The sequence below is a fragment of the Oncorhynchus gorbuscha genome, linkage group LG03 (assembly GCF_021184085.1).
Source record: "Oncorhynchus gorbuscha isolate QuinsamMale2020 ecotype Even-year linkage group LG03, OgorEven_v1.0, whole genome shotgun sequence".
Classification (NCBI taxonomy): Eukaryota; Metazoa; Chordata; class Actinopteri; order Salmoniformes; family Salmonidae; genus Oncorhynchus; species Oncorhynchus gorbuscha.
In genome coordinates, this window is record NC_060175.1 from 23,073,823 (window position 1) to 23,100,345 (window position 26,523).

The window sequence follows — 26,523 nt, forward strand, 5'->3', positions numbered from 1 at the left end:
TTCTTGAAGCATGTGGTAACAGCAGACTGGGATAGAGATTGATTGAATATGTCCGTAAACACACCAGCCAGCTGGTCTGCGCATGCTCTGAGGGTGCGGCTGGGAATGCCGTCTGGGCCTGCAGCCTTGCGAGGGTTAACACATTTAAATGTTTTACTCACCTCGGCTGCAGTGAAGGAGACGCCGCATGTTTTGGTTGCAGGCCATGTCAGTGGCACTGTATTGTCCTCAAAGCGGGCAAAAAAGTTATTTTGTCTGCCTGGGAGCAAGACATCTTGGTCCGTGAAGGGGCTGGTTTTCATTTTGTAATCAGTGATTGACTGTAGACCCTGCCACATACCTCTTGTGTCTGAGCCGTTGAATTGAGGTTCTACTTTGTCTCTATACTGACGCTTAGCTTGTTTGATTGCCTTGCGGAGGGAATAGCTACACTGTTTGTATTCGGTCATATTTCCGGTAACCTTGCCCTGATTAAAAGCAGTGGTTCACGCTTTCAGTTTCACGCGAATGCTGCCATCAATCCACAGTTTCTGGTTTGGGAATGTTTTAATCGTAGCTAAGGGAAAGACATCTTCAACGCACGTTCTAATGAACTCGCACACCGAATCAGCGTATTTGTCTATGTTGTTGTCTGACGCAATACGAAACATATCCCAGTCCACATGATGGAAGCAGTCTTGGAGTGTGGAATCAGATTGGTCGGACCAGCGTTGAACAGACCTCAGCGTGGGAGCTTCTTGTTTTAGTTTCTGTCTGTAGGCAGGGATCAGCAAAATGGAGTCGTGGTCAGCTTTTACGAAAGGAGGGTGGGGCAGGGCCTTATATGCGTCACGGAAGTTAGAATAACAGTGATCCAAGGTTTTGCCAGCCCTGGTTGCGCAATCGATATGGTGATACAATTTAGGGAGTCTTGTTTTCAGATTAGCCTTGTTAAAACCCCCAGCTACAATGAATGCAGCCTCAGGATGTATGGATTCCAGTTTGCAAAGAGTCAAATAAAGTTAGTTCAGAGCCATTGATGGGTCTGCTTGGGGGGGAATATATACGGCTGTGATTATAATCGAAGAGAATTCCCTTGGTAGATAATGCGGTCGACATTTGATTGTGAGGAATTCAGTCAGGTGAACAGAAGGACTTGAGTTCCTATATGCTTTTGTGACCACACCACGTCTCGTTAGCCATAAGGCATACGCCCCTGCCCCTCTTCTTACCAGAAAGATGTTTGTTTCTGTCGGGGCGATGCGTGGAGAAACCAGCTGGCTGCACCTACTCCGATAGCGTCTCTCCAGTGAGCCATGTTTCCGTGAAGCAAAGAACGTTACAGTCTCTGATGTCCCTCTGGAATGCTACCCTTGCTCGGATTTCATCAACCTTGTTGTCAAGAGACTGGTCATTGGCGAGAAGTATACTGGGGAGTGGTGCACGATGGGCCCTTCTCCGGAGTCTGACCAGAAGACCGCTACGTTTCCCTCTTTTACGAAGTCGTTTTTTTGGGGTCGCCGGCTGGGATCCATTCCGTTGTCCTAGGTGAAAGGCAGAACACAGGATCCGCTTCGCGAAAGTCATATTCTTGGTCGTACTGATGGTGAGTTGACGCTGCTCTTATATTCAGTAGTTCTTCTCGACTGTATGTAATGAAACCTAAGATGAACTATTGGATATAAGAGCAACGTCAACTTTACCAACATTACGACCAGGAATGCGTCTTTCCCGAAGCGGACCCTCTGTTTGGACCACCACCCGGGACAATGGATTTAATCCCAGTAGCCGACCCAAAACAAAGGCGCCGCAGAAGGGGCAGACGGAGCACATCTCTCACGAGTATACTACTCGCCAATGTCCAGTCTCTTGACAACAAGGTAGACGAAATTCGATCAAGGGTTGCCTTCCAGAGAGACGTCAGAGATTGTAACATTCTCTGTATCACGGAAACATGGCTCACTCAGGATATGTTATCAGAGTCGGTACAGCCACCCGGTTTCTTCACGCATCGCACCAACAGAAACAAACATCTCTCTAGTAAGAAGAAGGGCGGGGGTGTATGCCTTATGATTAATGATTTGTGGTGTAATCATAACAACATACAGGAACTCAAGTCCTTTTGGTCACCTGACCAAGAATTCCTTACAATCAACTGCCAACAACATTATCTACCAAGAGAATTATCTTCAATTGTAAATCACAGCGGTGTATATCCCCCCAAGCAGACATCTCAATGGCCCTGAAAGAACTTCACTGGACTCTATGTAAACTGGAAACCATATATCCTGAGGCTGCATTTATTGTTTAAACAAAGCTAATCTGAAAACAAGGCTACCTAACTTCCACAATGCATACAAAGCCCTCCCCCTGCCCTCCTTTCGGCAAATCTGACTGCGACTCCATTTTGTTGCTCCCTGCATATAGACAGAAACTAAAACAGGAAACGCCCGTGCTCAGGTCTGTTCAACGCTGGTCCGACCAATCGGGTTCCACGCTTCAAGATTTGCTTCGATCACGTGGATTGGGATATTTTCAGGATAGCCTCAGTGCCCTATACCTGCGCTCAGAGGGGCGAAGTTCAAAGTCCGGGTACAACGGGAGCTTGGCTCTAAAAGGATTTTGTGAGCCTTGCGGAGGGCCCTGACCTTAAAGATCTCATCCAGGCCTGTCTGCTTGACTCAAAGTACCTTGCTTGCTGTGGTGAAGATCCTTCTCAGCATATTTCTCTGGCTGACAGTGGAATTGCCAAACCAACAAACAGTTAAACACTCAATGAAAGATTTGTAAAACAGAGTCAGTATAGTACAATTACAATGGACTCTTTCTGTAGATCAGATCTGTACATTAACTCCAAAGAAGCTTATTGTCCAAGAGGACACCTAGATATTTTTATACCTCTGCAAATCTCTATATTCTAACCTCTGATGTTGCAGAGGTAGGTGTTGTATGCTTCCTGAAGTCTATGCACGTCTCTTTGGTCTTATTGGTATTGAGGACAAAGTGTGATTCGTCACACCACTCTACAAAGTCATCTAGGACTGGGCCATGATGTTCTTCGTCATCATGCAACAGGCTGATCAAGGCAGTGTCATCAGCGAACTTAAGGTGTCTGTCAGGATGGGAACTAGTACAACACATCCCCGAGGAGCGCCTTTGTTGGTGTTGCGTATGTCCGACACGTGGGGGCCCATTTTGACCCGCTGTGACCGTTGGCTCAGGAAGTCCAACAACCACAAACCAGCCCCCCCCCCCCCATCTAAGGAGAAGTCCAGAATGAGTCCCTGTGCCAGAATGTAAGGCTGGCTTGTGTTGAAGGCAGAAGAAAAGTCAACAAACAATCCCATGTCAGGGTTTTGGCACCCTCTAGATGTCTGTAGACCATGTTGAGGAGAGTAAGAATGGCATCATCAACTCCTCTGCTGGGCTGATAGGCAAACTGAAATGGGTCGAGGAGCTTCTGGGTGACCCTGAGAATATGACTTTTTACAATTTTCTCACGGCATTTCATTACTAAGGATGTCAAGGCGACAGGGCGGTAGTCATTCAGCACAGAGGGATTAGATGCTTTAGGAATTGGTATAATTGAGTTTTTCTACAATACTGGCACGTGTTGCTGGTCAAGTGAGGATTGGAAAATGTCTGTAAAAACACCAGCCAATTGTTCAGCACAGTGCTTTAACACATATTTTTTTCACTTATTTTGTCTGGGCCGAGGCTTTTGTGTGCGTTACATCATCTGAACAATTTACTTCAAAACGTCAGCCTGTTTAACAACCATCTCAAACATTTGTACTGGTGCTTCCATTTGTTTTACCTCCAACACAAGATTGTCTGATTCAATTCTTGAGAAGAAAACATGCAGTTCATTAGCCATGTTCTGGCCCTCATGTCTCCCAAGGTCAGCACTGTTTTTCCCTCTGCCTATGTGGAGGGCACTAGCCATGGATTTAATGCCTTGCCAGGCCACCCTGGAGTTTCCTGAGGAGAGGGTCCTCTCCACCATTTGCTTGTATGCCTCCTTGTCCACCAGTGTCCGTCTTTTGATCTCACGTTGTACATCTCTTAAAGCCTGTCTATCACCCTCAGCATAAACTGCCTTCTTCCTATTAAGTAGTGATTTGAGATGTTTTGATACCCAAGGCTTATTGTTTGGGAAGATTTTTTACAGATTTTAGTAGGCACAACTGACTCAACAGAGAAGTTTACATAGTCTGAAACAACATCTGTGAGTTCATCAAGATCAGAGCTGCTGTCCTCAAATACCTCCCACATAATACAGTCAAAACACCCCTGGAGACAAGTGATATTGTTGTCCTTCCAGATCTGGACAGTTTTAACTGTGGATTTCTCCCTCTCCAGGAGCGGACAGTAGGTTGGCCTGAGGTAGACAACATTGTGGTCTGATGTCCCCAGGTGGTGACCGGGAACACAACTGGTATTGTCCCATACCACAAATCAAGAGTCTTATTTTTCCTAGTGTGACATTTCACATACTGGTGGTATGTGCGCAGGACTTCGTGCAAAGTACAGTTGTTAAAATCCCCTAAAATAAATGTGGATGCAATGGGGAGATGGATTCCAGTTTCTGTGACGGATTATATATTCTCTGACGCCTTTGTTAGATTAGCTTTCGGTTGAATGTACACAACGGTAACAAACAATTGGGGGAACTCACGGGGCAAATAGTAGGGTCGCAGTGACACAGAAAGCAGTTCAATGTCGGGGGTACAGAATCTCTCCTTACCAAGATCCATTTACAGCACTGGTCCCTGACAAGCAGGCAGACGCCCCCGCCGTGATGTTTCCCTGTGACTGTCAGATCACAGTCCGCTCTGACCAGAGTGAAGCCGGCTCCACTTCCCTGTCCGGGACTCTGTCATCCAGCCAAGTCTCAGTAAACGCCAGCAAACAGGCCTCCCAGTATTCGTGTTGGAGGAGCAGATTCGCTGACAGCTCATCCGCTTTCCCCCTTAGTGACTGGGCACTGATCAGCAAGGTGGTGGGTAAGTTTGTTCTTACATTTTTTAAGTCTGTGTGTGATTGCCCTGCGTTTTCCACGTTTGTCTGCGAGTGGATTACAAACCCAAATGAAAATTGGGGATTAGATGGATCATTGGGATATCCAGCACGTTTGTGTTTGAGTTGCATTGTAGTAGGAACTCTCCGCTGTATTCAATTCTGCTACCAGCATCGTTTTCATCATTTAGTCAGTTTGTAGAGGGTATGTACACAATCAACAAAATCAGTCCAACACCCCACCACCGTAAATTCATCATTGACAGATGGCAGATTGCTCCAGAGGGCTCAGGACCTCAGACTGGGGCGAATGTTCATATTCCAACAGGACAAAAATCCTAAGCACACAGCAAAGACAACGCAGGAGTGGCTTTGGGACAAGTCTCTGAATGTCCCTGAGTGGACCAGCCAGAGCCCGGACTTGAACCCGATCGAACATCTCTGGATGGACCTGAAAATAGCTGTGCAGCGACGCTCCCCATCCATCCTGACAGAGGTTGAGAGGATCTGCAGAGAAGAATGGGAGTAACTCCCCAAATACAGATGTGCCAAGCTTGTAGCGTCATACCCAAGAATACTCGATGCTGTAATCACTGCCAAAGGTGCTTCAACAAAGTACTGAGTAAAGGGTCTGAATCCTTACGTAAAATGTGATATATATAAACTCAGCAAAAAAAGAAACGTCCCTTTTTCAGGACCTGTCTTTCAAAGATAAGTCGTAAAAAATCCAAATAACTTCACAGATCTTTGTAATCTTCATTGTAATTGTAATCTAATAGCTTACAGACTGTAGGCAATTATAAAGTCACAGTTATGAAAACTTAGGACACCAAAGAGGCCTTTCTACTGACTCTGAAAAACACCAAAAGAAAGATGCCCAGGGTCCCTGCTCATCTGTGTGAATGTGCCTTAAGCATGCTGCATGCTAAGACAGTACTACAGGGAGACAGGATGGGAGACAGGATGTACAGCTGATGGTCCTCGCAGTGGCAGACCACGTGTTACAATACCTGCACAGGAGCGATACATCCGAACACCACACATGCAGGACAGGTACAGGAAGGCAACAACAACTTCCCGAGTTGCACCAGGAACACACAATCCCTCCATCAGTGCTCAGACTGCAATAGGCTGAGAGAGGCTGGACTGAGTGCTTGTAGGCATGTTTTAAGGCAGGTCCTCACCACCAGACATCCACGGCAACAGTGTCGCCTATGGGCAAAAAAGTGCTCTTCACTGACGAGTCACAGTTTTGTCTCACCAGGGGTGATGGTTGGATTCGCGTTTATCGTTGAAGGAATGAGTGTTACATCGAGGCTGTACTCTGGAGTGGGATCGATCTGGAGGTGGCGGGTCCGTCATGGTCTGGGGACGTGTGTGTAACAGCATCATCGGACTGAGCTTGTTGTCATTGCAGGCAATCTCAACGCTGTGCGTTTCAGGGAAGACATCCTCCTCCCTCATGTGGTACCCTTCCTGGAGGCTCATCCTGACATGACCCTCCAGCATGACAATGCCACCAGCCATACTGCTCGTTCTGTGCGTGATTTCCTGCAAGACAGGAATGTCAGTGTTCTGCCATGGCCAGCGAAGAGCCCAGATCTCAATCCCATTGAGTACGTCTGGGACCTGTTGGATCGGAGGGAATGTCCGGGAACTTGCAGGTGCCATGGTGGAAGAGTGGGGTAACATCTCACAGCAAGAACTGGCCAATCTGGTGCAGTCCATGAGGAGGAGATGCACTGCAGTACTTAATGCAGTTGGTGGCCACACCAGATACTGACTGTTACTTTTGATTTTGACCCCTCCCCCTTTGTTCAGGGACACATTATTCCATTTCTGTTAGTCACATGTCTGTGGAACTTGTTCAGTTCATGTCATCTGTTGAATCTTGTCATGTTCATACAAATATTTACACATGTTAAGTCTGCTGAAAATAAACGCAGTTGACAGTGAGAGGACATTTCTTGTTTGGTCCTGACTAACGCCGAATAAACTAAAAGTTGCACACTACATGTATAAACTCTCAGCAATTTAATGGGTCTTTACCAACGTTTCTGCATCACTGTGCCATCCTCAGGGTAATGTCATGGATACTTGAACCAGGTTATGTAGACAAACTGTGCCATTAGTGCAACCAATGAAAATAGTGAGGGGTGTGTCATAATGATTAAGTTAATTATAATTAACTAGTGAAACTGTTAAAAAAATAGTATATGGCATATTAAATATATTACACTATTGCTATCTTATAGAAACATAATGGAATATTGTACATCATATTAGCATCAACATACATTATTTTTTCATTCAAATTCACATAATAATTTCATATTTGTTACATGTAATATTTTGGTTCAACCTTAATGTATAATGAGCATCATTAAGAGGGGGCATATGTGTATGCTAATAAGATGTAGAAAGAAAATGTAAATTTATAAGACTTGTTTATAAAGGAAAAATGTGTTCATAAGAAGGGCATGAGATCAAAGTCAATAATCAGACCACTAGGAGTCAATGTTTTTAGAAAGGATATCCGGGAGCCTTATACATGGAGTGTGCAACTTTATTTTGATAGTATGTAACTACAGTCCTAAAATATTTCATGGTTAAATGTGAGGGGGGAAAAGGTCACTTTCAGTGATCTAAAGGTTAAAAAAGTGACATCTCAAATCATAACAAAACTGTCAAATAATTATTCTGGCATGATTTTTTAAGGGTCTTTTACACTATACATCTGTATGGGTAAGACGGTTTAGGCAGAAAGGTTTTAAATACTTATGTCTGGATAAACAGCCTTCATGACCGACATTAAGTCGCTATTTTGGATCAAATCACATGATGGTACTCATGTGACAGGATGCGACGTCACGAAGATGCCTGTGAGATAACCTTCGGTTAAGAAAAGGTTAGCGAGTCTCTCGTAAAACTTTGATAAATTTACATGTCCACTTCCTGTCAGATGTCAGCCAAAAAATCTGATCATTCGGTGCGACCGCTAAAAACAAAATAAAATGTTAAATTATCTGAAAAGCTTATAATTTATTTCGATACTCAAGATACATACTTAATGTTAAGTGAAGTGTTCACATGCGTCCATAAGCAGTTGCCTCTAAAACATGTTTGTGAGAAAAGTCATACGGTGTAACCAAAAGGATAATCCGGAGTTACCAGAAATTCAACGGTTGTACTGAATGATGTCAATATGTTTGTCTGTCTTTGTAGTAAGATATATATATATATTTTTTTTTTTGTACACACAAATACATCATATTATCTCCTTGTATGTAAAAACACAAGTTTTGTATGATGTGTTTTGTCAGTTTTGGGGTTTTATAGTATAGCACATCAAGCAGCTAATACTGAAAATAAGTTTACATAAATAACTACCCTCCTATCTATCTATAATAAATGAGAGTCAATTTGCCGATGCCTTTATCAAGCAAATGCTTTATCGTCAGAACACAGATTACTGTGTTCAGGCATTCCACATTGGGGAGAGTAGACAGCAGGCTACGATCCATACAAGTGTTGTGTACAAATCAGAGGAAACCCAGTCCTACGCCACCATATTTGACTCCCTTAGACATGATGAGAGAGCAGTATGGGCTCACCTGGAACCTGTCCTAAGAGAGGTCAAGAACAGAATCCACAAATCACGACATTCCACATGAAGAGTGATGGTCCCGTCGCTCAATACAGAAACAAGAAGAACACTCAGCCATATATTTACGAATTCAAACAAATCACCTGGAAGTTCTCTGAAAAGGGTTACGGGAAGGGGGCACCAGATGGTATGGGTGGGGCTGTGACACATTGTACAGACAAACACATGCAACAGGGGAGGATGTGCAGATTCCCAAGGAGTTATTCGAACTACTCGAAGAGTGGATCGAGCATCAAGTTATTTTGGATTACAGATGTCACAAAGCACAAGGAAGCTGTGCCAAACAACTTTTCTGGAGTCAAAGGAACCACGAAGTTGCACCAGGTCACCTCCACAGTGTCAGGGAAAATAAAACACTGAAGTGTCTTCCTTCTGTAGCAGACCAAACATCTGCAACACCTGTTTCAGTGCTGTGGAAGTGAACTTCAATGAAGAACACCATCAGGAGAACACCATTACTGAGGAACAGCAAGATGAAGCTTCAGCCAAGTCAACACTTACTGAAAATCTAGGCAGTTTTGTCATTGTCAGCTACAAAGACCACCCCTTTGTAGGCCAGGTACTGAAGGTGATTGGGGAGAAAGTGCAGATCACTTGTATGCAGCAGCATGGAGTGAGGAATGTTTTTGTCTGGCCCTATGTGCCAGACATAACCTTCTACTATGAGGGAGATGTGAAGTCAATGATCAGTGAGCCCAAGCCCTTCAGCGCAAGAGCATCTCGGTTATCTGACACAAACTGGGCTGCTTTCTTGTCACACTAGTTAAACTACATCAAAAACACTGTTCTAAGAATGCAAGTTTGATTGTCAACTTCAATGAGTTCGTGTTACAACTTTTGCTACAAAGTGATAATTTATTTGTGTTCAATGTTTGAATCCCATGAATTGTTTGCACAATCTTGTTGTTCCTCACCAACTTTAAACATCAACTATCTGAGCAGCTAACCATAGTCCATCTGTAATTAGCCCACCCAATCTACCTACCTCATCCCCATACTGTTTTTATTTGATTTACTTTTCTGCTCTTTTGCACACCAGTATCTCTACTTGCACATCATCATCTGCTCATTTATCACTCCAGTGTTAATCTGCTAAATTGTAATTATTCACTCCTATCACCTATTTATTGCCTACCTCCTCATGCCTTTTGCACACACTGTCTATAGACTTTCTTTTTTCATTGGCTTGTTTATTGTTTACTCCATGTGTAACTCTGTGTTGTTGTCTGTGTCACACTGCTTTGCTTTATCTTGGCCAGGTCGCAGTTACAAATGAGAACTTGTTCTCAAGCTGCCTACCTGGTTAAATAAAGGTGAAATAAAAAACGTAATAAAAATTACACTTAACTCTCAATTTTAATCTTGCAATGTTCTGTAGAAACTTAAATCACATAAATTGATGTTTTAATATTAGGATCAGAAAAACTTGTCCACGCAATGAAGATTGCAGTCTCTTTTAAAAACAAAGAAACATCTCACTTTTTCTCAACATTGTAATGTAGAAAAACACTTTGTATTTTATATTTTAATGTTTGAAGGTTGAATTATTGTATTTCATTAACTACTATTCATTTATTATTACAATGATTCTTAACACTGTTTTTAACATTGATCATAATGCATCAATTTAATCTTGTCATGAACTTCATTGTCATGAACTTGAAATGTTTCTGAGTGATAATCATTCGAGTCACATTTTTGGTATTTTATTAAACATTAAAGGCTTCATTGTTGTTGAATAAGAAACCATGTTTACTCTTAATGTGTGTGTGTGTGTGTGTGTGTTTGATTAAGAGGGAAAGAGTGAGTTCTGCCCCAAAAAATGTGACCATAACAAAGTGGTAATGCGACCAGGAATGATCATTCAGTACAATCAGAGTTAATGTTAAAAAAACAATTCAATCATGTTATTGTCTCAAAATGCAGAGAGAAGCTCAGTCTATAAGAGGTAAATGCACTTCTGTAAAATGTTATGCTTTTCATTTATCTAACAGAAGTTGTAGTTGACGGTCATTCAAAATGAGGGTTCGTCAAGTGAAAAAAACTATGATATTATACTGTAACTTATAACTTCTTAAAATGTTGAATATTTGAGACCATGCATATTAATATTCTACTCTTTGCTTAAAATATCGGTCTGAAAAGCTTTTATTTTTTAATACTCATGGTCGCGCCGAATGACTTAATTTAATAATTAAATAAAACGCATGTAATTTAATAAATCTCATTTAAAAAAATAAAAAAATAACAAAGAATGTTTTTGCGACAAATTCTGAGTGCATAGGTAACACTCAAGGGAATATAAAAAGTGTTTAAAAATATATATTTTTCCCTCTTCAATATTTTTCACTTTTAAAAACCTTATAACTCATTGACCCAAGTTTGGAGGAGTCCAACAACCTATTCTGCATTCAAACTAGTTACGTCATCAATTCTCAATTTCTGGACACCCTGTAGGCGAAACAAAGCCCACTTGGCAGAACTCCGATACATAACAGTGATGGGCCAGAACGATACCAGTATCACAACACTCATCAGTATTGTGGTAAGGGAAAAAAAACAGGAAGCGGACTTAAATTCTTTAGGAAAACCGCTCTAATGTTGGAAACGAACATCATTGTGTTGTCATCCAGAATCAGAAGTATTTATTTTCCAAGCTATAGCACACACCATTTTACACAAAACAGGTTGAAAGGACCTAAGAATTTGGTCTACTTTGCGTTTTCATTTTTTGTCATGGAAGAAATATTGAAATAGCCTATAACGGTGACATGACCAATGACAACCCATTCTCTGACCAATCAATGACATTGGCCAGGTGAGCCTGACTGCCCGGAGACTCCAGCAGGGGATCCAAATGCTAAACTTCAAAAGACTTTCCCAACAATCCCCAGCGTTGCTGTGATTAAGACAAAGCAAGGAATGCATAAAGTGTTCAATTAGAGCAGCTTAAAACTTCTCCGGGATCAGTGTCCATTCCACGGGACGGTTGAGCTAAGGTAGGCTAATGGGATTAGCATGAGGTTGTAAGTAACAAGAACATTTCCCAGGACATAGACATATCTGATATTTTCAGAAAGCTTAAATGCTTGTTAATCTAACTGCACTGTCAAATTTACAGTAGCTATTACAGTGAAAGAATACCATGCTATTGTTTGAGGAGAGTGCACAATTTTGAACATGAAAAGTTATTAATAAAACAAAAGGCACATTTGGGCAGTCTTGACACAATTTTGAACAAAAATACAATGGTTCATTGGATCAGTCTAAAACTTTGCACAGACTGAATTCCTAAATTGTACCTGGGATGAAATTAGAGGTCGACCGATTGCAATTTTTCAACGCCAGTACCGATTATTGGAGGTCCAAAAAAAGCCGATACCGATTTAAAATCGGCCAATTTGTTTTGTTTTTGTTTGTAATAATGACAATTACAACAATATTGAATGAACACTTACTTTAACTTAATATAATACATCAATAAAAATCAATTTAGCCTCAACTAAATAATGAAACATTTTCAATTTGGTTTAAATAAAGCAAAAACAAAGTGTTGGAGAAGTAAAAGTGCAACATGTGCCATGTAAAAAAGCTAACGTTTGAGTTCCTTGCTCAGAACATGAGAACATATGAAAGTTGGTGGTTCCTTTTAACATGAGTCTTCAATATTCCAAGGTAAGAGGTTTTAGGTTGTAGTTAATATAGTATTTATAGGACTATTTCTCTCTATACCATTTGTATTTCATATAGCTTTGACTATTGGATATTCTTATAGGCACCATAGTATTGCCAGTGTAACAGAATAGTTTCCGTCCCTCTCCTCGCCCCTACCTGGGCTTGAACCAGGAACACATTGACAACAGCGACACTCGAAGCATCGTTACCCATCTGTCCACAAAAGCCGCGGCCCTTGCAGAGCAATAACTACTCCAAGTCTCAGAGCGAGTGACGTTTGAAACGCTATTAGCGCACACCCAGCTAACTAGCTAGCCATTTCACATCGGTTACACCAGCCATCAGGCTGATAGGCTTGAAGTCATAAACAGCGTTGTGCTTGCGAAGAGCTGCAGGCAAAACGCACGAAAGTGCTGTTTGAATGAATGCTTATGAGCCTGCTGCTGCCCATCATCACTCAGTCAGAATGCTCTATCAAATCATAGACTTAATTATAACATAATAACACACCGAAATACGAGCCTTAGGTCATTAATATGGTCGAATCCGGAAACTATCATCATTTCGAAAACGAAACGTTTATTATTTCAGTGAACTACGCAACCGTTCTGTATTTTATCTAACGGGTGGCATGTTACATTGCACAACCTTCAATGTTATGTCATAATTACATACAATTCTGGCAAATTAGCTCGCAATGAGCCAGGCTGCCCAAGCTGTTGCATATACCCTGACTCTGCGTGCAATGAACGCAAGAGGAATGACAATTTCACCTGGTTAATATTGCCTGCTAACCTGGATTTCTTTTAGCTAAATATGCAGGTTTAAAAATATATACTTCTGTGTATTTATTTTAAGAAAGGCATTGATGTTTATGGTTAGGTACACGTTGGAGCAACGATACGCACTGCATCGATTATATGCAACGTAGGGCACGCTAGATAACAAGTAATATCATCAACCATGTGTAATTATAACTAGTGATTATGATTAATTTATTGTTTTTTATAAGATAAGTTTCATGCTAGTTAGCAACTTACCTTGGCTTCTACTGCAGTCACGTAACAGGCAGGCTCCTCGTGGAGTGCAATGAGAGGCAGGTGGTTAGAGCGTTGGACTAGTTAACTGTAAGGTTGCAAGATTGGATCCCCCGAGCTGACAAGGTGAAAATCTGTCGATCTGCCCCTGTTAAATAAAAGGTATATATATATTATTTTTTAAATAAAAAAAATGTAAAAAGAAATCGGCAAAATCAGCACCCAAAAATAGATTTTTCCGATTGTTATGACATTTACATTTACATTTAAGTCATTTAGCAACAAGGCAGTTAACCCACCGTTCCTAGGCCGTCATTGAAAATAAGACTGTGTTCTTAACTGACTTGCCTAGTTAAATAAAAGGTATATATATATTATTTTTTTTAAATAAAAAAATGTAAAAAGAAATCGGCAAAATCAGCACCCAAAAATAGATTTTTCCGATTGTTATGAAAACTTGAAATCGGCCCTAATTAAATCGGCCATTCCGATTAATCGGTAGACCTCTAGCTGGAATAATACATTATGGCCACTCTCTTGCAATTCAAAGATGGTATAAAAAATACAAAAGAACAGTTGTTTTTTGCTTTCCATCATCTTTTACCAGATCTATTGTGTCATATTCTCCTGCATTCCTTTCACATTTCCACAAACTTCAAAGTGTATCCTTTCAAATGGTACCAAGAATAAGCATATCCTTGCTTCAGGGCCTGAGCTACAGGCAGTTAGATTTGGGTATGTTATTTTAGGTGAAAATGGGGGGAAAAGGGGCAGATCCTGAAGCAGTAATGAGAGGCTTGGCTGGGCCAGAGCTAATCTACTGGCTGGAGGGTCCTTCCGTTTCATTTCAATCACTTTTCAGTTGAAAAAATAACTTTCCATACATATTTGTATATGCCAAAACATTCAGAAGATAAGAGGTGCTCAAAGTTGACCCATTTTGTATACTCCACCAATTTTTTTTTATTCATAAAAGCTCTGACGAAGGCCGTGAGGCTGATACGTAAGCTTATTAAATATCAGTAATACTATCAAGAGCAGTGTGCGGTTTCCTTTTTCCTTCATCTTGTTCAACTGTTGCCATGCACCTGCAAAAAAGATTGCTCAGATGTTCCGAGTGCCTTTTGAATTTTGTATACCCCACCATACCATGAAACATCCATGTCTTCATCACTGGAAAAGATTAAAAGTTGAGTTTGGTAACATTAAGTCATTTTTGGCTGTAGGTAATAATGCAATAAATGTTCTGAACAAATAACGTAAGATTTTTTAAAATAAAAGAAACAAAATACTGCAAAGTTGGCTAGGAGATAGGAACAGGATGACCATGTCTGTCAGAGCCATCTTGTTATCAAATTACACCTGCTAAGTAAAAGAGAGAACAATGTGCCATCGAGATGGATAGAGAGCAGTTGCTTCGCAAGGCATCTCTACCTGAAAATACATGATCTAAGTCATGGGTGTCAAACTCTGGCCCGTGGGCCAAATTTGGCCCGCGGGGTAATTATATTTGGCCCGCGAGACAATACCAAATTACTACTAGAGCTGGCCCGCCGGTATTATACAGCGCATTCACCACTAATACTACGAATCCCATAATGCTCTGCTGTTTTCGCGCGCCAATCAGGACAGGACCCAGATACGCTCTCTCCTCTGTGACAGTAGTCATAGCAACATAGACGCTACAACTGTCAGCGAGTGAACCCTTCCCAAAAATGGCGAAAAGGCAGAAAACAGGAGCTTTCTGGACAAGTGGGTGGCAGAATATCTGTTTACATATGTAAAAGACAAACCTGTTTGTCTTGTTTGTGGAGTCAACGTGGCTGTAAGTAAGGAGTACAACATTAGACGACACTATGAAACGAAACACCATGACAAATACAAGGACATGACTCAAAGGAGCCAGAAAGTAGAGGAGATGAAAAGAAGTTTGGTTTCACAACAGAATATGTTTAAAAAAGCCACATCACAAAGCGAGGCTGCTGTAAAGGCTAGTTATATAGTGGCAGCAGAGATCGCAAAATCAGCCCTGCCCTTTAATGAGGGAGAGTTCATGAAAAAGTGCATGATGAAGGTTTGTGACCTCGTATGCCCAGAGAAAAAACAAGCATTTTCAAACGTGAGCCTGAGCAGGAACACAGTAGCTGATCGCACATGTGATCTTGCCACTAATCTGTATGACCAGCTGATGGAAAAGGGAAAAGATTTTGTTGCGTTCTCCCTCGCTGTGGATGAGAGCTGCATCCGTGGAGTGGACTCAAATCTGTGTGTTACGGAGGAGCTATTAGGATTCAAATCAATGCATGGCACAACCACAGGAAAGGAAATCTTTGAGGAGGTTTCCAAATGTGTAACTGAAATAAAGCTGCCATGGGATAAACTCGTTGGATTAACGACAGATGGTGCGCCAGCGATGTTCGGTAAAAAGAGTGGACTGGTGGGCATGGTTCGGGAGAAGATGCGGGAAGAGAACTGTGCAGGTGAGCTAACTGTTTACCACTGCATCATACATCAGGAAGCACTGTGTGCCAAAGCCCTAAAGATGGAACATGTTACAGTAACACAGGTAGTTAACTTTATAAGAGCCAAAGGTCTAAATCACCGCCAGTTTAAATCTTTTCTGGAGGAGTGTGGTTCGGAATACGCAGACGTGCCGTATCACACAGAGGTGAGATGGCTAAGCAGAGGAAAAGTACTGAACAGATGTTTCGAGCTGCGTGAGGAAATATATCAATTCCTGGAAACCAAAGGGAAGGATACAGCAGAGCTCCGGGAGCAAAAGTTCCTGTGTGAGCTGGCATTTCTCTGTGACATCTCGAGCCATCTCGATGCGCTGAACCTGCAGCTTCAGGGGCGGGGGCGCATCATCACAGACATGTACGCTGCAGTGAGGGCCTTCAAAACTAAACTGTGCCTGTGGGAGAATCAGATGCTGCAAGGAAACCCTTGCCATTTTCCCTGCTGCCAATCCATAAAAGCGCAGATCTCTACTGCCGTGTTCCCATGCGCACAGTTTGCTGAAAAACTCAGTGTTCTCACCGCTGAGTTTAGCCGGCGATTTGCCGACTTCGATGCCCAGAAATGCAAGTTTGAACTGCTTAGTAATCCCTTCGCAGTTGAATTGGAAAATGCACCAACCAACATCCAAATGGAGCTGATTGAACTCCAGTGCAACGACACGCTGAAGTCAAAGTATGATGCTGTGGGCGCCGCACAGTTTCCACGGTTCATCCCTGACACAATGCCTCAGCTCAGCACCCAAGCTGCTCAGATGCTCTCCATGTTCGGCAGCACTCATCTATGCGAGCAACTTTTCTCCTCGATGAAGATGACCAAAACAACTCACAGGAGACGTCTGACTGATGAACATCTTCACTCGATACTGAGGATTTCTTCAGCTCAGAGCTTGAGCCCAGACATTGATGAACTAGCATCCAAGAAGAGATGCCAGGTATCTGGCTTGGGCACATCAGATTAGACCAGTGTGCAATAATTAACGTTTTCTTTATGCACTTTTTCTTGCTACAAGGCATGGGCTTGAATGGTTGATTGATTTATTATCATTTTATTTATAAAATGATTAGCCAGTGGAAAAAGTTTATTTTGGTATTTAAATCAGAAGGCTGCAAATAGAAAAGAGGCATACAATTTTTATTTAAATTTTATTTATTTAATAAATGAATGCCATTGATGTGTTTTTTCATTTGAAATTCGATTTTGCATGTCTCCACTATTAAATTATATATTGTATGGTAATAAGCGATGCTTGTTCCATATTCAATGTTAAAGCAAAACTTGTTTGGGTCCATATTAAAAGGTTAATTTGTTCAATGTTGGCCCGTGACTTTGTTCAGGTTTTACATTTTGGCCCACTGGGTATTTGAGTTTGACACCCCTGATCTAAGTGATTGATAGTTAGTATTCAGCGGTCATAAAACTGCCTCATTTACCCTGAAGAACTACTGAAATAGTGATTTTGTCAAGACAACATAGGCAGCAGATCTATACAGATGAGATGACTTGGGGAAAAAATTATAAATTCATCAAATAAAACAAATGTAATATACACAACTGAAATATTTGATTAAAGTAAAGTAATGTAAATAAATGATGGTTAATAAGTAGTAATGGAGTCACTACCATCATGAGAATTGTATTACTTGTATGTTTTGTGTTATTACAGCATTCAACCCACATAATACATAGAGCATTTAATAAAAATTTAAAAAATATTTTGTTTTTCCTAATCGAACCGAACTCAAAGCACTAATCGCTCAGCACTACAATAGAGCCAATCAATTGGTCAAGATTCCACCCAATTACTTTCACCAATAATGCTCTCAGAGATCTGTGATTGCTTCGAGGAAGGGCAGTAAGGGTTGAATTGTACCAGTATTCCAACAGGTTTCTCTCTGTCTGGTCCCTGTTTGTGGAACTCTGCGTGGGTGATTGATGTTGTGAATTGTGCATTTCCTGAGTCCTCTCATGCTCCCAACTCCAGTCCCTTATCTCCACCTTGCCACCCCCCCCAATCTCTCCTCTCATGTGAAAGAGCAGATTACCTGCTGCTCCTCCCTCCGTGCCCACTAAAACACACTGAATGGGTCAACCTTTCCCCTCCGACACAGATCAGTGGTAAACACACATTGTGAAAGACCAGAGGGAGTCTTTTAAAAGGAGGGGAACATGGCGTAGGTAGATTCTATGGAGTTCATCAACTATTAGCTCTTCAACTGACCTAGATGAATTCTGCCTGTTCTTACCATCTCTTACACCAAAGATATGAATGCCACCACAATGTTATACATCAGTCAAGTCCACACATTCTATACTGCTCAAAAAAATAAAGGGAACACTAAAATAACACATCCTAGATCAGAATGAATGAAAAATTCTTAAATACTTTTTTCTTTACATAATTGAATGTGCTGACATCAAAATCACACAAAAATTAATGGAATTCAAATTTATCAACCCATGGAGGTCTGGATTTGGAGTCACACTTAAAATTAAAGTGGAAAACCACACTACAGGCTGATCCAACTTTGATGTAATGTCCTTAAAACAAGTCAAAATTAGGCTCAGTAGTGTGTGTGGCCTCCACGTGCCTTTATGACCTCCCTACAACGCCTGGGCATGTTCCTGATGAGGTGGTGGATGGTCTCCTGAGGGATCTCCTCCCAGACCTGGACTAAAGCATCCGCCAACTTCTGGAGAGTCTGTGGTGCAACGTGGCGTTGGTGGATGGAGCGAGACATGATGTCACAGATGACAAACTTCAGCCACATGAGGTCTAGCATTGTCTTGCATTAGGAGGAACCCAGGGCCAACCGCACCAGCATATGGTCTCACAAGGGGTCTGAGGATCTCATCTCGGTACCTAATGGCAGTCAGGCTACCTCTGGCGAGCACATGGAGGGCTGTGCGGCCCCCCATAGAAATGCCACCCCACACCATGACTGACCCACCACCAAACCGGTCATGCTGGAGGATGTTGCAGGCAGCAGAACGTTCTCCACGGCGTCTCCAGACTGTCACGTCTGTCACATGTGCTCAGTGTGAACCTGCTTTCATCTGTGAAGAGCACAGGGCGCCAGTGGCAAATGCCAGAGAACACCACAGAAGTGTGATTGACTTGGAGTTACATTGTGTTGTTTAAGTGTTCCCTTTATTTTTTTGAGCAGTGTATATTCATGATGTATATGGGTGCATTTGTAATCTAGGTTACGGGTTTCTGTCATATACTGAAAGCATGAATGGACTGGTTTCCATTATCACAGTCATAAGAGACCAAATGACCCCTTTCAAACATGCTTCTACTAGGGCAAACCAATATGACAGGTTGTGTGTGGGTGGACAAGTCTAAACTCACCCGGGTGGAAACTTAACCCCAAGTCATGATTGACTGAAGGCAGCAGATATAGACCTAGTAACTGAGTTTTGTGACTGTAGTGTGTTTCTTTCATAAGCAACAAGGCTTAGTGTCAATGTAGACAGATGAATCTTCTTCCACACAAAACACAAACGTTTTGGAAGTTCTTGCAACATCCTTGCAAAATACAAAATACTAGCCGATAAACTTCAACTAGGTCTATGCTTATGGCTACAACAAGTAGCCTTGCTCCTGGTTTTCTAAACAATGAAAGAACATTGTATAAATATTACTCCACACCTCAACATTTTAAGATAATATATAGCCCAAAGCCCAACTGTTACTCTATAAGGATTTAAAGCAAATTACTTAGAAGGAACATGGACAGACCATTATAGTCCTGACATTACATTCTCCTAGGGTTGCAAAATTATGGTATAACTTTCCTTAAAACTGGGGAATTTTGAGAAAGTTACTAGAATTTTGCAACCCTGACTACATCCCCCTAAAATACACACAACACTGACCATAAACAAACTACAATGACTTGTAAAGGACATTTCTAAATCACCAATTGGCACTAACAAGTGCCTGCTGCACCTCCCACTGCAGCACGAATGAATCAACATCAGCAGACATGCCCAAGCCAACCCACAAGTCTGTGTCCTTTCACACAGTGGTAACTAACTGCCTAGTCAGACCGATGAGGTGTGAAACCACACAACGCGTCCTCCACACAGCTCTAGTCGGGTGTGGTGCCACTACAACTAAAACTGCTGTTGTTCACTTCAATAATCACAGAAAATGCATTGTGCATTAAATATTACCAATGACTACCCAAATGCCATAGACGTGATCAAATGATAGGCTGAGGAGGACTTTTGTTTATAGAAAAAAAAACAGAACATGACCCTGTGTTGAAGTGGTTCTTAGTAATAAAAGGGGAATCCAATGTGAGGAATATGTGAACCCTGGGCTCGTTTATATACATTCTGTCCAGTACTCTTACATTTTGGGTTGGCTTTCTTCCTCCGGTTCTCACTCCCTTAGTCCATAACTCTTGTGCTCTCTTAAAGGGACACAATAATTTAACATGATCATCACAGACGCCAAGATGCCAACTGTAGCATTGTATTCTGCTTCCACAAAAAGCGTGGCTAGATGCTTATAGCTAGGGTATTCAACCGGGGGTGCACCAATTTTTATATATATATATATGTTTTTTTTATAAATGTACCCCCCACCAATGTTATGAATATTGCTAGCAACTACAATACACTTTTTTTTATTACATACCTAACATAGAAAAGAGGATAACATTTTTTTTATGTTCTCTTTCTCAACTCCTATTATTGAGCAAATTACATACATTGGAGCCAATTACACAATCGGACACAGGCTTTGAAAAAGCACCTACGAATAGGTGACAAGATGGGTTGGGGTCAATTCCATATCAATTCAGAAAGTCAACCTCAGTTCAAATTTTTCAGAATTGAAAAGCATTGAAGACAATTGGAATTTCAGTGTCCTTCCTGAATTGAAATAGAATTGACTCTAAACCTGACGGCAAGTGCCGCTGGCTGCTGGTAAGCTTTCTTGACTTGGAAGTACATTTTTGCCAAGACATGGATAACCTTTGTTTAACTAGCTAAACAGCCGCTCTTAGTGAAAATGTGTTTTAAGTTACCTTTCTAGCTAATAAGCCATGTTAGAATTTACACTTCCTCATCCAATTATAATGTGGGGAGGTCAAAATAATGGAAAACTGTCAACCAAATCTATTCATCTTAAAATGTTGATTACTTCTCCTTGCCATCAAGGGGTTCCTGGGTCACTGGTTTTCCTGGGAGGGTGTCCCTGGGCAATAAAAGGTTAAAGACCCCTGGCTTGCTAACCTCTATAGTTATATTAACTACTAAGTTAAACTAAACAAATAGAGTAAAGAAGGCTTTGTCCAATAAGCTTGTTTGCCCACTGCAATGGGCCCATATCACTGAGATGCACCCCAGAGCTGGTAGCTTACCTTGCTTCATGACCACTAAACCCATAATAAGTTGAGTAATGCAATTAAGCATCTAATTGGATAGATCCACCCACTTTCTGAAGAGTGCTATTCACAGACCCCTTAAACCCTGCTTATAGACTCTGCTGGCAAACAACTGTTGCTTGTTAATTGCTACCTGGCTTGACAACGGGAAAATGTTGACCAATCTAGACAAACAACTAGGGCAAAGACGATACCAGTATCGCGATACTCGTTAGTATAGTGGAAAGGAAACAAAACACAAAGCGGATTTGACTTCTTTAGGAAAACAGCCACAATTTTGGAAACAAACATCATTATGTTGTCATTCAGAGTCCCGTTTATTCATTTTTCAAGCTACAGCACACAATATCTTATATACAGCTGGTTTTTAATGGACCAAAGAGTTGTATGCTTCTTGTTTCCATTTTTGCCATGAAATAAAAGTGCTACTTATATCGTAACAGCCCTACAAACAATGGTAAACACATCCCTGACATTAGATAGGCCTACCTCCCAGCTAGTCTAAAAACACCCCCACAGCCAGACGTGTGTGTGTGTGTGTGTGTCTCACCACCAAGAGAGCTGAGAGAGAGACAGAGCTAGCATTAATGCACTGGGTACAAGGAAGGAAACTCATCTCTCCAGACAAACAGTGTTACCCCCTGCCATAAAGCCCCCCAAAGGGGGAAGCAGTGGTAAAAGAGGGAGAGAAAAGGAGGGGGGGCAGAAAGAGAGATTTAATGAGTAAGTGTTGGAGAGTTTGTGGGAGTTGAAGAGGTAGTAAAAGGTGGACTGATGGGGATGAACTGAAATAGGATTGAAGGAAAGAAAGTGAGGGAGTATATGTGAGAAACAGAGAAAAGACTAACCCAACCCACACACACAGAGGCTAGACAGTTAATGATAACACAACAGCAGCATCATCATCGTTTCTACTCTGTATTCCGAGTACCCTTCAGCCCACAGTGTGGGCTGCTTCTCTCTGGTATCTACTGGGGGAACAAGAGTTTGGTAGAAACTCAAACACTAGCACTGCCATTACGCAACTGTTTCCACTAACGTCTGCTGGATAGAAGGGCCGGGACGATACCAGTATCACGATAGTAGTTAGTCTCAAACAAAACACGAAGTGGAATTAACTTCTTCAGGAAAACAGCCCTAATGTTGGAAGCAAACATCATTATGTTGTCATTCAGAGTCACGTTTATTTATTTTTCAAGCTATAGCACGCAATATTTTCAATACAGCAGGTTTTTAAAGGACCAAAGAATTAAGTTTGCTTCGTGATTTCATTTTTTGTCATGGAAAAAAATATTGCGACACTTGTATCATCACAGCCCTACAAACAACAGTAAACACATCCCCGACATTAGCCTTTAACACAAACACTAGTACAGCCATTACGCAACTGTTTCCACTAATGCTCTACTCGATAGACAAACAAACCACAACTAGGCCAACTTAAAACCTGATCAACTGCTAAAACAACAGAGGATTCACTATGGTTCAACCTTCAGTTGAACTGCTTCATTTTCTGTTTGTGAAGTAGGGACATGGTGGAATCAAGTATCAATGTAGCTATATCTGACATGTCCCTTTCTCCAAGTCGTATATTTCACTGGTATGATAAACTGGAAACCCGTCATCCTGCAGACTGAAGGAATGACTGGGTCCCTGGTGGAATCCATCACTCCCTACTGGATTAGATGAAACACTAAACAAAACGCGCAGTTGTAATGAAGTTGTAAATTGAGATTAAAATCTTTTCAGTTACAACTTTTTTGCATAATTATAGCTACATATAATTTAGCTATTAGCTATAGCGTGTCATATCTAATATATTCCTTTTTTTTTACAATCCCATAATCAACTATTTTGATTATTGAAAAGGGAAGCAGATGGTAGCTAACACTCACTGTCATAAACTAGCCTTTTACTGTTTACTCTTGAGGTTATCATGTCTAGTAGTAGTTATATCATCAGGTCATAAATATTCTGTCTGATAAAATGGGAACTTCAGTTAGCCAACGTTTGTTACACACACACAGACTTAGAGCTGGCTAGCCATATTAGCATCTAGTTATAGTCATCTAGCTAGTAAAAATGAAAACTAGGCAAGTAGCCACACATTGCATATGTTAGTTAGATAAGTTTGTAAATGTTGAAATATGTTCAGTATTCAAATTGATGACACGAGGTAGTTTGTCAGCAAACTAAGACTGGATTTTGATAGCTAGCAGTTAACTGGATAGCTAAAATAGCTTACTTGCTAGCTAACTGATTAGCATGTCTTCTGATTCTAATGCTTGGCATGATGTTTCATATATCCACAACACAAAAACAAATGTATTTGTCCCATGCCGAGACATTTGACCCACAGTTTAACTAGCTTGTTGTCATTTTACTCTAAGTTGCCGTTAGCTATTTAACTTAGCTAGGTCATTTTATGTGAGATGGTTACAGTACTAACGTTAGCTGGTAAGCTATGTGTGTAGTTGAAGCTCAGCAGTTTAGGCAAGCTTTACGACATGCTAACGTTGGTTAAGGTCAAGTTGATATAATTTTACCTTTGCTGCATGCAAACAATTGTTCAGAGCAGTAGGCAGTTGGATCCTGGACAGTCTGACTTTCGCCTGCCGATGTGTTCACCGACTCTTATTCCACGTTCATTAATAAACACACGGAACGTTATTTCTGTTTCCCCAGCATCTTCTAATGTTACCTGACAAACTCGAATTGCGACTTTTTTAAACGTAAATATAATACGCTTGTCGCCTATTAGTTCATTCGTTGCATATATCGTACGTTAATAGACAGAGCATGTTGGTCGAACTGTAGGACATGTTATTCCCAAAGTTTTTTTGTTTTTCTTCAGTCTAGCGAAGCTCCACGATCTGTCACACGCACTTCTGTCGTCGTGGTTTGACGTCACACCATCCGATAAACGCGTACATCGTAGTGTCGAGTGTCAGTGTGGTCACTGTATCGATTTTACGGTACTTTGCTTTTCAGAATGAAAAGGCAAATAACAACAAGAGCAAAGTTTACGTTTATCCTACAAATGATTTACTTAGACTTTAGGAATGAACGTGCACAGCGCGTTATCCATATTTTGTACCCAGTCTGACCTACTCATTGTGGAAAGAAAAAACATGTTAAAAGTGTAAAATCACCTTTAATATGTTTGAGAACTCCTGTACGTTTGCAGCAATATGATATAACCGGTGAAAAAAACTATAGTCCCATCATCAGTAATAATAATAATAATAATAATAATAATAAATACACCACTCCCTATGTTTCTGTGGCTGTCAGTAACCCACAGAAGGAACGTGTTATTATGCCACACCCTAAATGATAATTATTCATAATTGGATGGTGATTATTTAATTACCACCCGATATATGTTTATATATATTTTTGAACGGTAGTGTATCTGCATATATAAAATGTTATTTTCTTTCAAGAACAAGGACATTTCTAAGTGACCTCAAACTTTTGAATGATAGTGTATCTCACTTAGAAATGTCCTTGTTCTGAAAGAAAAGAAAAATTGTCCATTAAAATAACATAAAATTGATCAGAAATACAGTGTAGACATTGTTAATGTTGTAAATGACTATTGTAGCTGGAAACGGCTGATTTTTAATAGAATATCTACATAGGCGTACAGAGGTCCATTATCAGCAACCATCACTCCTGTGTTCCAATGGCATGTTGTGTTAGCTAATCCAAATGTATAATTTTAAAATGATAATTGATCATTAGAAAACCTTTTTGCAATTATGTTAACACAGCTGAAAACTGTTGTCCTGATTAAAGAAGCAATACAACTGGCCTTTAGACTAGTTGAGTGTCTGGAGTGTCAGCATTTGTGGGTTCGATTACAGGCTCAAAATGGCCAGAAACAAATAACTTTCTTCTGAAACTCATCAGTCTATTGTTGTTCTGAGAAATTAAGGCTGTTCCATGCGAGAAATTGCCAAGAAACTGAAGATCTCGTACAACGCTGTGTACTACTCCCTTCACAGAACAGCGCAAATAGTCTCTAACCAGAATAGAAAGAGGAGTGGGAGGCCCCGGTGCACAACTGAGCAAGAGGACAAGTACATTAGTGTCTAGTTTGAGAAACAGACACTTCAAAAGTCCTCAACTGACAGCTTCATTAGATAGTACCCGCAAAACACCAGTCTCAACGTCAACAGTGAAGAGGCGACTCCGGGATGCTGGCCTTCTAGGCAGAGTTCCTCTGTCCAGTGTCTGTGTTCTTTTGCCAATCTTAATCTTTTCTTTTAATTGCCCAGTCTGAGATATGGCTTTTTCTTTGCAACTCTGTCTAGAAGGTCATTATCCCGGAGTCGCCTCTTCACTGTTGACGTTGAGACAGATTTCTACACTGTATTTCTGATCAATGTGACATGTCCTAGCTTTTCTTTCAAAAACAATGTGACCCCAAACTTTTGAACGGTAGTGTACATGTAGGTAGTTATTTAAGTGACTATGCATAGATAATAACAAAGAGTAGCAGCATTGTAAGGCGGGGGGGGGGGTGCAAATAGTCTGGGTAGCCATTTGATTAGATGTTCAGGAGTCTTATGGCTTGGGGGTAGAAGCTGTTTAGGAGCCTCTTGGACCTAGTCTTGGCGCTCCGGTACCGCTTGCCATGCGGTAGCAGAGAGAACAGTCTATGACTAGGTTGGCTGGAGTCTTTGACAATTTTCAGGGCCTTCCTCTGACACCGCCTGGTATACAGGTCCTGGATGGCAGGAAGCTTGGCCCCAGTGATGTTCCCATGCCATGCGCACTACCCTATGCCTTGCGGTCGGAGCCCGAGCTGTTGCCATACCAGGTAGTGATGCAACCAGTCAGGATGCTCTCGATGGTGCAGCTGTAGAACCTTTTGAGGATGTGAGGACCCATGCCCCTCTCCTGAGGGGGAATAGGTTTTTGTCGTGCCTTCTTTATGACTGTCTTGTATTTATGTATTTGTTTAATGTATTTTGATGTGTTATATGCATGCCTGTAGTTTGTTGATAGCAAAGTTTGCTATGAGATATTACAGTATTCTATTCTATTCTTTTCTACTGTATTGGTATTCTGTTCACTACCTTTCTATTTTTCTTTATTGCCATTGTTGTCAACCACACTGCCACTAGGTGTCTCTGTTGACCATATTTTCTGCAGAGGTAGGGGACAGCTTTAGCAGGGTTTTGCATGTCACCAGCATTGTTTGTTGGAGGATGTATAT

The 26,523-nt window shown here is 41.2% G+C and overlaps 1 protein-coding gene across 3 annotated transcripts in view; it reads right to left on the reverse strand.

The window, feature by feature from the left end:
* Positions 1-24,219, reverse strand: part of LOC124028695 (peroxisome proliferator-activated receptor delta-like) — a 48,800-nt gene extending 24,581 nt beyond the window's left edge. For 2 of the 3 annotated variants that reach the window (XM_046340695.1, XM_046340692.1), the window contains exon 1: positions 23,843-24,218. The gene's annotated coding sequence lies outside the window, so the exon portion shown is untranslated. Of the gene's footprint in view, positions 1-23,842 lie in introns of all 3 variants that reach the window. The other variant, XM_046340699.1, reaches the window with a different exon arrangement.
* Positions 24,220-26,523: the final 2,304 nt, after the last annotated feature.